General features: G+C 40.6%; 1 protein-coding gene across 5 annotated transcripts in view; it reads left to right on the top strand.

Moving 5' to 3' along the window:
* The window catches only part of LOC137377724 (transmembrane protein 33-like), a 169,070-nt gene that overhangs the window by 124,976 nt on the left and 31,362 nt on the right, over positions 1–12,732 (top strand). The window lies entirely within an intron of this gene.

The raw sequence follows: 12,732 nt of genomic DNA, 5'->3' as shown, positions 1-12,732 counted from the left end.
AAATGGGCAAAAGAGAAAAGGAGAAGGGGTAGCCCTAATAATAAATGATAGAACAAAGACAGTAGTGAGAAAGGATCTTAGCTCAGAAAATCAAGTAGTAGAATCAGTTTGGTTGGAGCTAAGAAACAACAAGGGGCAGAATACATTGGAGGAAGTTGTTTATAGCCAGGTGTAGTCTAGTACAGAGTATAAATCTGGAAATTAAGAGCTTATGCAATAAGGATAATACATTTATCATGGGGGACTTTAATCTTCACGTACACCGGGCAAAGCAAATTTGCAGCAATAGTGTGGAGGAAGCGTTCATAGAATGTATGCAAGATAGTTTTCTAGATCAATATGTCGAGGAACCAACCAACTAGGGAACAAGCTATTTTGGATCTAGTATTGTACAATGAGAAAGAGTTAACTAATAACCTTGTAGTAAAGGGGCCTCGAGGGAAGAGTGACTGATGCATAGAATTTTATATTGATTTTGAAAGTAATTTTGTTAAGTCCAAAACTAGGGTCTTAAATCGAAACAAAGAAAACTGCATAGGTATGAGGGGCGAGTTGGCTAAGGTAGATTGGGAAACTATATTAAAAGTTATGACAGTAGGCAAGCAGTGGCTAGCTTTTAAAGAATTAATAAATAAATTGCAACAAATATACATTCCTTGAAGGCACAAAAAACCCACGGAAAAAGTGGTCCAACCATGGATAAGAGAAGTTAAAGATAGTATTAAATCCAATCATGTTGCCGAAAAGAATAGTAAACCTGAGGATTGGGAGGATTTTAGAATTCAGCAAAGGAGGGCCGGAAAAAGAAAAGATAATATGGGAATAGAGATGAGAGGTCCTCTAAAACTAGTCTTGGAGAGGTTTTTGGGACACGGGGACAAATCTGTCCTGTTAGACTACATCTCTGTGTTCTGAGAACAGCTCACGAGAGCGGGTCTTGAACTCATAACCTTGTGTCTGATGCAAGGGTGTTACCAACTAAGCAATGGCTGACACGTCGGATGGAGAAGGGGGAACCAGGATGGAGTGTATTTGGATTTTCAAAAAGCATTCTAAAAGGTGCCACACAAGGAGCTGAATCTTATGCGGTGGCGAGCTTTGTAGAAGATGCACATGCGCGACTTGTGCGCGCTGAGCCCCCGTGATATTTCACGCGGGGTCTCATTTAAATGGGGGCGGAGCAGCCACATCTGATGACGTAGAGGGGGCAGCCGCTCCTTCCCTGGCAACGGCATCCGGTGCCACCATGCCAGCGTCGGTGCCATTTTGAAAGGGCTTCAAGTCCTTACCAGCAATTTACGTTTTTAAAGAGCACAGCACCTTTAATTGATCAAACAATATATTTATTTCCCACTCCCCCCAACCCCTGAAAAACCATTTTTGCCGTTACTGACCTTTCACCAACCGCCCCCCCCCCCCCCCTCCAAACTTTATGATCTTTGCCCTTCAACCCCTTCCACCATGCCCTCAGCCAATGGAAATATTTTCCCCTCTTTCACCCCCTCCCCACTCTGATAATTTCACTCCTCCCGACTCCCCACCAGTGTCACAGAATTCCAAAGGCGTGGGGGTTCTAGCTAGCAGCCGGAATATCGGCGTGCAATGGCCGCCGGGACAAGGTAAATTTATTTGCATGTGTTTTAATTAATTTCAATATTAAAATGAAGGCCCCGCCACACCGAGGCCTCCCGTCTGCCGGTAAAATGTGACGGGGCCTTCTCGGCGTCAGGGGTGGTGGCGGGCCTCTCACGGAAGGATTTTCCGGGCTTTTCCACCACGACCCCCGATGTCGGAGGGCTAGTAAAATTCAGCCCAAGAGGTTATTACACAAAATTGCTCATGAGATTGGGGGTAATATAATAGCATAAATTGAGGATTGGTTAATGGACAGAAAGCAGAGAGTAGGAATAAACAGGGCATTTCCAGATTGGCAGGCTGTACTGCAAAGATCGGGACTTGGACTTCAGCTATTTTTAATAAATCTTAATGACTTGGATGAGGGGGACTGAGAGTAACATATCCAAGTTGGCTGACGATACTCAGTTAGGCGGGAAAGTAAGCAGAGGCGGACGCACAGAGGCTGCAAAGGGACATGGAGAGATTGGCTGAGTGGGCAAGAAAATGGCACATAGAATGCAATTTGGCCAAGTGTGTAGTTTGTCACTGTGGTAGGAAAAATAAAACAACAGTATATTTTTTGAATGGTGAGAGACTGGAAAATGTTTGCATTCAGAGGGACCCGGGTGTCCTTGTACATGAATCATCGAATGTTAACATGCAGGTACAGCAAACAATTAGGCAGGCCAATGGTATGTTAGCTTTTGTTACAAAGGGATTGGAGTATAAGAGTAAAGAAATCTCACTACAGTAGTACAAGGCATTGGTGAGGCCACACTTTGAGTACTGTGTGCTGTTCTGATCTCCCTACCTAAGGAAAGACATACCTGCCCTGGAGGGAATGCAACAAACGTTCATTTGACTGGTTCCTGGGATGGGGGAATTGCCCAATGAGGAGGGATTGAGAGACTGTGCCTATATCCCCTGGAGTTTAGAAGAATGAGATGTGATCTAATTGAAACATATAAAATTCTTAAGGGGCTTGACAGGGTAGACGCTGTGAAAATATTTCCCCTAGCTGGAGAATCTAGAACATGGGGTCACAGTCTCAGAGTAATGGGTCGGCCATTTAGGATGCGATGTGGAGAAATTTCTTCACTCAAAGGGTGTGAATCTCTACCCCAGGCAGTTGCGGATGCTGTGTTGAATAGATTCAAGACCGAGGTCATTTGGTTTTTGGGTACTAAGGGAATTGAGGGATATGGGGATAGTGCAGAAAGGTAGAGTTGAGATAGAAGATTAGCCATGATCTTGAATGGCAGAGTAGGCTTGAAGGGCTAAATGGCCAACTCCTTCTAGTTCTGGAAGGGAGCCCGGTCTACTCAAATGTTTCTCCTTAATTCTCATACTTAACGTAACTCCACATATATATAGACTCTTACGGAAGGTATGTTCTGTTTTATCTATTGTTTGTACCTTCATTGAGGTTGGCATTTATATCTCCATTTTCTTCCAAAGTTGCTCTGGTGATGTATGAGAGGTTGTGCTTCTGGGCTGGATTTTATAAGCTTGCCGCCAATCTCAGCAGCGAAAAATGGCGTCCTGCCCGCCAACGCGGCGGCTCATTTAAATAACCGGGATGGGACGCCATTTTTGTAGGGCTTTTGGCCCTACCATCTAATGTAAATATTTAAAGATAGAATGAATTAAATCAAGTAAAAACATTTCTTTTTCCCCTCTCCCAGCACCCAATAACAATTAAGTTAATTATTTGCTCTCCCTCTTTTCCCCCTCCCCCAAAAAAACCACTTATCTTTACCATCTAACCTTCCCACCCCCCCCCCCCACCAAACTGCATAAACTTTAAACTGCAACCCTACCCACTATCCCCTACACCCATGACGTTAATTTGACCCCGTTTATTAATTATTTTAATTGATTTAAATATTCAAATTGTGGTCCCGTCGCCCAGCGGTGGTGAGGCTGCCACAGTGCCTCGCCGCTGTTGGGAAGATTGGGCTCAGCACTGCTGACGTAAAGGTCCATTTCGGGCCTCAGCCGGGCCGTCTTCAGGCCCCACACCCTCGACCACGGATCCCGACGTCAAGGGCTGCTTAAAATCCAGCCCTATATTAAACTACTGGTTTGAGAACAGTAGTGGTGGAATGCAAACCAGAGTTGGCAAGATCAGTGTTGCTTTGTGGGTTGCAACTCTCACTCTATCACAGAAATGAGCTCTGAGCATGTGTGCTTCCTCACAAGTAGATGTTGCTCCCCTTTGATTGCTTTTTTAGCTATTGTGTGGGCAACAGTGCCTGAGATGCAAGAAAAAGGTCCATAAAATGCATGGAAGATCCAAAGGACCACCTGAGCACTTTTTAAACCCAGCTTCACAGGATACCTGAATTGTAATTTACCTGGTGCCAGGCACTGTCATTGGGGGATCCCATACCACCATTCCAGAGTCAGATCAACTCTGGTTTCTTAGCTATGCTGAGAATTTCATATCTTTGTGCATCCAAAACCAATTTGCATCATCTGGAGGTCTAACTGCGGCCTCATAGGAACATAGGAGCAGGAGTAGGCCAGTCATCGAGCCTGCCTTGCCATTCAATATGATCATGGCTGATCTTCCACTTCAATGCCTTTTTCCCACACTTTCCTCATATCCCCTTATGTCATTTGTATTTAGAAATCTGTCAATCTCTGCTTTAAACATAGTCAATGACTGAGCTTCCACAGCCCTCTGGGGTAGAGAATTCCAAAGATTCACAACCCTCTGAGTAAAGAAATTTCTCCTCAACTCTGTCCTAAGTAGCTTCCCCCTTATTTTGAAATTGTGTCCCCTGGTTCTAGACTCCCCAACCAGGGGAAACATCTTAGCTGCATCTACCCTGTCTATCCCTTTAAGTATTTTGTAGGTTTCAGTGAGATCACCTCTCATTCTTCGAAATTCTAGAGAATACAGGCCCAGTTTCCCCAATCTCTCTTCATAGGACAGTCCCGCCATCCCGGGAACAAGTCTGGTGAACCTTCGTTGCACTCACTCTAAGGCAATAATATCCTTCCTAAGGTAAGGGGACCAAAACTGCACACAGTACTCCAGGTGCAGTCTAACCAAGGTTCTATACAATTGAAGCAAGATTTCACTACTTCTGTATTCAAATCTTCTTGCGATAAAGGCTAACATACCATTTGCCTTCTTAATTGCTTGCTGCACCTGCACATTAGCTTTCAATGACTTATTGGCGTGGACACCCGGGTCCCTTTGTACATCTACACTTGCTAATTTCTTACTATTTAAGAAATACTCTGCACATCTATTCCTCCTACCAAAGTGGATAACCTCACATTTTCAACATTATATTCCATCTGCCACATTCTTGCCCACTCACTAAGTCTGTCCAAATCCCCTTGAAGCCTCTTTGTATCTTCCTCACAATACACATTCCCACCTAGTTTTGTGTCATCTGCAAACTTGGAAATACTACATTTGGTCCCCACATCCAAATCATTGATGTGTGTTGTGAACAGCGGGGGCCCAAGCACTAATCCCTGCAGTACCCCACTAGTCACAGCTTGCCAAGGCGAGAATAACCTGTTTACTCTTACTCTCTGCTTTCTGCCTGTTAACCAATCCCTAATCCCATGCCAGTATATTACATCCTATTCCATGTGCTTAAGTTTGCTAACCAACCTCCTGTGGGAGACTGTATCTAAAGCCTTCTGAAAATCCAAGTCTACTACATCCACTGACTCACCTTTATCAATTCTGTTAGTAATATCCTCAAAAAAAACTCCAACAGGTTCGTCAAACATGGTTTCCCGTAGAGATGGGCTTGCTTGCAACCGAGAGTAGCCCCATTGATTTTAATGGAAGCTTGAGCTGAATGCAGAGCTGCCTGAGCCTGCAAGAAATTAGTAAAGGATAAGTATACTTAGCTGATGTATCATTTCCCAGGTAGCCCTACTCTTGATCCTTTCTCAAGTAGTCCAAAGCATCTGCGTCTACTGAAGTCAGTAGAAAGTTCGGGAGCACAGGAAGACCATTTTGTTAACATGCATCAAAGGCAGGAGGTAGAGTTGTGAAATGTGCGACTGCATTAAACTAGAAGCGATATGTAAAATGAGAATATTTAGTACATGCTATGTAGGGATATGCAATATATTTTCTGAGAGAGTGGTCTGGAGATGGGGCATGCTTTGATTAGAATGTGGCCTGTTTTTTGACCCTTAACTTTTCTGTGCTGTGGAATGGCACAGTCTTGTTACAGTTGGCATCTGGTATCCACATCAAACGCTTTTCTGTGAGTTACAGACCAGCAACAAGCAGAGTAACTTTTCACTTCGGACCCAATCTCAAAAAGAGCCCCTATGATGTATGAATTTTGCCACCTACTGCAACAGCTGTCCTTATGCCCTCACTGAAGGTGATTCTACCTTGTTTGGAGTTTTGTTCTGTGGGTGCATGCCAACTGGGAATTGCATGAGATTTTGAAAAATCATTTTAAGTGGGAAACTGGAATCAGCAGAGAGAATAGACTATCAGCCATCATTCTGAGCTAGATTTAAACCAATGTTACAAAGACGAAAAGACTGTTCTACCTTGTCCATCATTGTATCTATTTTATTTCAAATAGTAATCTCTTCTTCCATGTTAGTTGTGTAGTATTTTTCACTTTTAGATACGTATTAAAATAAGCACAACAGATCTTTCATTCTTAAAAGTCTGATTCATTTAGTTTTCAAATAACTAAAACTCTCAGAAATCCTGATGTCTTTGAATACAACAAAACGGGAGGATAGTAAATTAAAAATGTGAAGGAAATTTGAAAACACTGCAAATTTCAATGTTAATTCCTTCTCATATACAATTATGTTCTCGTGTGATATTCATTTCTTGTGCTGGAGTTTCTGAGGTGATCTAACATTCTAGTTTTATTAGGTTTTACAAAGTATTTACATAATACAGAAACAGGCTGTTCTGCCCAACTAACTGGTTTATGCCAGTGTTTATGTATATATGAGCCTCTTTCTATGCTTGTTACCTCATCCCACCCTGATTCCACAGTCCTATATTCTTCTCTTCATGTATACCTCAAGACCCCCCCTTAAAATGCATCAGTGCTATTTGCTTCAGTGGGGGAGTCCAGAACTAGGGGGCACAATTACTACTAAATGAAATAAAGAATTTAGGAGAAATATCTTGAGATGGAGCGGCAATAATGTGGAATTCACTGCCAAGTGGAGTGGTTGAAAGAGTTTCTCTTAATCCATCCCCTATCAAAACCTTAACAATTTTAAAGACTCTATCTGGTTTCCTCTTAGATCATGCTCTGGAAAGAGATGACTATGCTATTCAAATGGTTATTTGTTTCTCAATTTTCATTTTTTCCAACAAATTCCACTTAGATGGAAGCCAATGGAATAAACTGCAAACCTTGTTAGATTTCTTGTAAACGGTAGCTTTCAGGAAACCACTAGACCTTGAGTGACTGAGAACAGGTGCTTTAAATAAATACATACTTCAAAAAAGAAGACTTCGTGGCAGTATTTGTACTCTGGCAGAACTACATATGTTAGGCTAATATAGTAGATCCATTAAAAATGTTTCCACCATTTTCTGTTTGAATGCTTATGAAACATTGCATTTGTGGAACAAGTATCAAACAGATTTTACAAGCTGTGACCAGTGCTTTCTGTGGAGACAAAACATGCCATTTGTTTTACAGCAATGAGAAAGAAGTCGCTTCATTTTATCATGGAAAATGAACATTGAGTTTGATTGTGTTATTTGCATGTTTCCTTTGCGATTTTCTGTTAAGTGTTTGGATTTCCTGTAAGTCTCTTTGAATTATAAGTACCTATTCCAGATGTAGGATGTAGTCAAGTGACTTTTTTTAAATCTGGAAAAAAGAAGCTGAAAATGTTTCCCACCTTTATTGTATTGGAGAAATCAAATGAGCAAACAGCGTTCTCAATTGTGCATTTGGCGTGTTTCCATTCAATACCAACACAGATGGCTCTGTTGTTGCAGTGGAGGCAGAAATACTACATTAATGTTTAAAGGGATTAAAAATCCTCTTGGCAGTAGTGACATATGTTACCACTTAATTGTTGCATTCGCTGCTTCCCCTGCTGTTACAAAATCTACAGTCATTTCGTCTGCTGCTTATAAAGTATTGAGTCTTTCATGTTCAAACCAAGCTTTCAACAAATCATCTTCAATTTTTTTAGTGTTTTGCTAGTGTATTCATACATTTTATCAGATGTCAATGACCTGTTAGGTTACTACATAGCATACGGAGGGCATTCATATTGCATGATATTGGAACACATGAACAAGAAGCTACATGATCTACATCTGTATTGGGTAGACCTATAAAAGTTCCATCCTGAGGTTATCCAAACTGACTATGTAAGATGCAGGTTATATCAAATAATGAAAGTTAAGTTAAAATGTGCTTTAATTATTCCAAATGAAGTGCTAGAAAAAATAAATGCTCTTTTTGATTTGATGCTTGCAGTGGTCAGATAGAAGAATGGATAGTTTGTAAGTACATTTGTTACAGCTGTTGTATTTATTTGGACCATATTTATTTGGACCATACTAAATTCTAATAACATTATTGACCTGATAAAAATGGTCAGGATGTTTCAATTGAAGCATTTAGTTTGTGAATACCTTTATTAGCATGTAAGAACACTGAAGTAACTGTTAAATGCATAAAGCTCCTTTAGAAGGTGTATGTTAAACAGATACTATCATTACTGTGTTCTATTATACTATTTGGTATAGTTCAAGAATTAAAATGTGACTCATTTCAACATTTAAATGTTAAGCAGTTTTCCGCTGTAAAGGTTAATGTATCCGTTTTGCTCTTTCCCGTTGCAAATAATGGTCACATGCAGGGCAAGGTATTTTCATATTAAGTTGATCAGTATGACATTTATGGATGAGAGGAAGATGTATAATGTCTCAAATCCAAAGGAACAAAGAATGGTTGTAAAGCAGACTTTTATTCTAACAGATATGTCTTTTATATTTTAATCTGTAAAATATTTTGGACTAGAAACTCGATGCTATGATAGCCATTTTCTGGGTGCTAAATGGTTGCCTCAGCCTCCAATATGGCAGGCAGGAAGCACAAGCTTTTTTTGGGGTGTTTTCATTATATAGTATTAATACAGTAATAAAATTACTTCTGACATTTGAATAGTTTTCTACTGGAACAGGGGTTTTAGCATCTGTTTGACTGGGTTGTGAACTGACAATCACACGAATTTCAGATATTCTAACTATATACAGGGTAATGTCATGATGGCAAATAATATCTTGCATAATTGTTTCCTTAAATTTAAGACTGAGATGGTGGGCTGAATTTTAGCAGCACAATGAAGTCGGTGACCTTCCGACAGGGAAGTGCCGCCGCTGAGCTCCGGCGATAATACGCACGGAGGCCCATTTAAACGGAGGGGGTGGAGTGGCTGCTCCTGATGACTTAGAGGGGGCGGACGTCGCGTCGCAATGGTGTCCTCGCCACTACACAGGCGCCGGCGCCATTTTTAAAGAGCTTCAAGCCCTTAGAAGTAATTTTAATTTTTAAAGTGATATTTGTGTGCGTGAAAATTGAAATAAGTACTGGAGATCCTTTCCCACCTACCCCCCAATGTTTGTTTTTGGGGCAATATGAACAACATGAACTTTATTCCCAACCCCAACTTTCCCCTCAACCTCTTCACTTTTGCCCTTCAACCCCTTCCCACCATCCCTACAATCAATAAAAAAACATTTTCCCCCGCTATCCCCCCTCCCGCCGATAATTTTAGCCTTCCCCACCAGTTTATTTATTTATTTAGAGATACAGCACTGAAACAGGCCCTTCGGCCCACTGAGTCTGTGCTGACCAACAACCACCCATCTGTACTAATCCTACATTAATCCCATATTCCCTACCACATCCCCACCATTTTCCTACCACCTACCTACACTAGGGGCAATTTATAATGGCCAATTTACCTATCAACCTGCAGGTCTTTGGCTGTGGGAGGAAACCGGAGCACCCGGCGGAAACCCAAGCAGTCACAGGGAGAACTTGCAAACTCCACACAGGCAGTACCCAGAACTGAACCCGGGTCGCTGGAGCTGTGAGGCTGCAGTGCTAACCACTGCGCCACGGTGCCGCCCTTCGAGGCAAGTTTCTTGCCTCGGAACTCCATATGGAGTTCTGAAGGTGCGCAAGTTGAGATCGGCAGCGGTAAAATTGGCGTGAGACGGCCGCCGCCGCCAGTTAAGTTCATTTACATGTTAATGTTTCTAATTTCCATATTTTAATGAAGGTGGCCGCACCGAGGTCCCGCCGCCACTGGAAAAATGCAGCGGGGCCTTCTTGACGTCGGGAGTTGAGGCAGGCCTCTCCCAGCAGAATTTTATGGGCCTCCGGCATGACCCCTGACGTTGAGGGGCTTGTAAAATTCAGCCCTATGTACATATTTAAAATTTAGAACTCACCCTAGGTTTCACCAGATATTAATAATCGTTATTTGATTCTAAGTCTACAACAGAAAGATAAGTGCCAAGAGCTAGGTTTTTGTAAGTCTGGAATCAATCTAAAATCATTTAGAGCAGTGCAACTTGCTTATAAAAATAAGATCATTGAAACCTGTTTCAATATCATATTTCATTTTATTATTGGAGTGATCTTTTAGTTTAAAAATTAAATAAATTACCAAAGCTGTTTTATGTTGGATTTTTGTCACTCCTATTGCCTTTCACCTCGAGCATGACTTCAAATCCAGCCAAGATTGATGGGATAAAAGTTCCCTCCGTCTGTTGGATTTAAAGATTCCATTTGAAATAAGGTTAGGCAGTTTTAATGTAGCTGCACAGCACAAAACTCTCCCTAATTCAACACTAATTAGCAGTCTCACACTGAGAGGCCATAGGATTGCTGATGTGCGAAATGCAAGAATACTGCATGAATGGACTACAGATTGCTCTTCTGAGTTTGGGATTCTCCAGCACTAACATTCAAATAAAAGCAAAATACTGCGGATGCTGGAAATCTGAAATAAAAACAAGAAATGCTGGAAATACTAATTATATACCGTTGTAGCTTTAGTTGGCATTGAAATAATATAGACCTTAAACTATCGTAAATGTAGTAAGTTAAGAGAGAGATCGAAATAAAAACAAGAAATGCTGGAAATACTCAGCAGGTCTGGCAGCATCTGTGGAGAGAGAAGCAGAGTTAACGTTTCGGGTCAGTGACCCTTCTTCTGGAGTTCCAGCATTTCTTGTTTTTATTACGAACATTCCTCACCTTGATCATGAAAATTTGTAAGAAAACATGAACATTTCCCTTTTTTTGAGAATGAACATTGTTGAGGACATCAGTGTATTCATACATATATCTGTGGTAATGTAATTTTTTGGTTAGTTTGAAAGCGCTTATCACAGTAAACGTAGCATGTACTTTGCCTATACAACAGGAATTTATAATATTTTAGTGGAAGGGGAAAATTAATTGTATAGTCTATCTAATTTGCATATACACATTGTCTAGTTAGCATATGTAGCCTGCTTTCGATTTGATTTTTGATTTAGAGATACAGCACTGAAACAGGCCCTTCGGCCCACCGAGTCTGTGCCGACCATTAACCACCCATTTATACTAATCCTACACTAATCCCATATTCCTACCACATCCTCACCTGTCCCTATATCCCCCTACCACCTACCTATACTAGGGGCAATTTCTAATGGCCAATTTACCTATCAACCTGCAAGTCTTTTGGCTGTGGGAGGAAACCGGAGAACCCGGAGGAAACCCACGCAGACACAGGGAGAACTTGCAAACTCCACACAGGCAGTACCCAGAATTGAACCCGGGTCGCTGGAGCTGTGAGGCTGCGGTGCTAACCACTGCGCCACTGTGCCGCCCAGATTAAAAGTAAATTTTAATAGTTTTTTTTTACACAGCAAGTGGATGGTTTGTTTTGGGGAAAAAATCAGGTTGGGCAGCTGATCCACAACCAGCAGCTTATTGCCTGTGCCAGTGTTTTTGATGAATTAGAGAAACCACTTTATGAATTAACTTAATGGAGGATATTTCCTCTGCTTAATAATATCATAATCCTATTCTTTAAGGTTAACAATTCTTATATTTAAAGTGCGCAGAAGAAATATTCCCATATTATGGGCCAAATTTGACTCTGTGCAACTGTATGGGTTTTCAGTGAGTTAAAATCTTGCCCCTATGTGTATCTAAATTAGCAAGCTTTGTTGTTTGTTTATCAACTTTTATGAAGATAGTTGTATGATTTATAAGTTTAAGGAAAGACCTATATTCTATGAAAATTGAAGCCTAGCATAGTTTCTTACTTGTATTTCATTTTGTAGATTTAAAAAACTAAATTATATTAACCTTATCAAGCTTTTAGGAAATTTAATTTTGGAACTAATACCAAACAAACCTTTTGAAAATTTGGAGTCTGCCCGAGATATTTTCTTGGTTCAGTTTCTGTCGTCCCGTCCACAAGTTTAAAAAGGATACCTAGACAAAAGTTGGTGAACTTGTGCAGGTAATTGAAAAAAACTCACACCTATTGTGTTGGAAAGCCCTTTAATTTTACTGTCAGTCTGTGAATAGGGTAATAAAATAAAGAGACAAATTTACACTAGAAGGCAGTCTTTTGAAACAAGACAGCTGAAAGGGCACAGCTTTTGCTTTTTGAAAATCTGAGTGAAGAACTTCACTGAGGCAAAGAGATTAGAAATGATAGAAAATACAAGACATCTTGTATAAATCAAGTATGATGAGCCATTTATTGGGAAAGTGTGGCATGTTATTTTGTATTATTACATGTATTATTACATTAATGCAAATCAGTTGCATTAATTTAACTGTGATTATAATTATATTATAAATTATTTGCTGTGAAATAAAGCAGCTTAAGAATTCATATCAAGCCTCTCATTAATTGTTTGCTCAGAGAAATTGAAGTCGTACATATTGAAGAGACTTGGATATCCAAAATAGGTCCCAAGGGAATATGATTGTTACGTGCTATCGTACCAATAGTTGAAGAGTAATGTGAGTCAGCTCCCATAAAAGTAAGATCACTTACCAAAGGCATCTACATTAGACACAAATTTGTAAGTACAAGGAAGGG

This window comes from Heterodontus francisci, chromosome 15, assembly GCF_036365525.1.
Source record: "Heterodontus francisci isolate sHetFra1 chromosome 15, sHetFra1.hap1, whole genome shotgun sequence".
In the NCBI taxonomy this organism is placed as follows: Eukaryota; Metazoa; Chordata; class Chondrichthyes; order Heterodontiformes; family Heterodontidae; genus Heterodontus; species Heterodontus francisci.
This window is presented reverse-complemented; position numbering and strand designations above follow the sequence as displayed.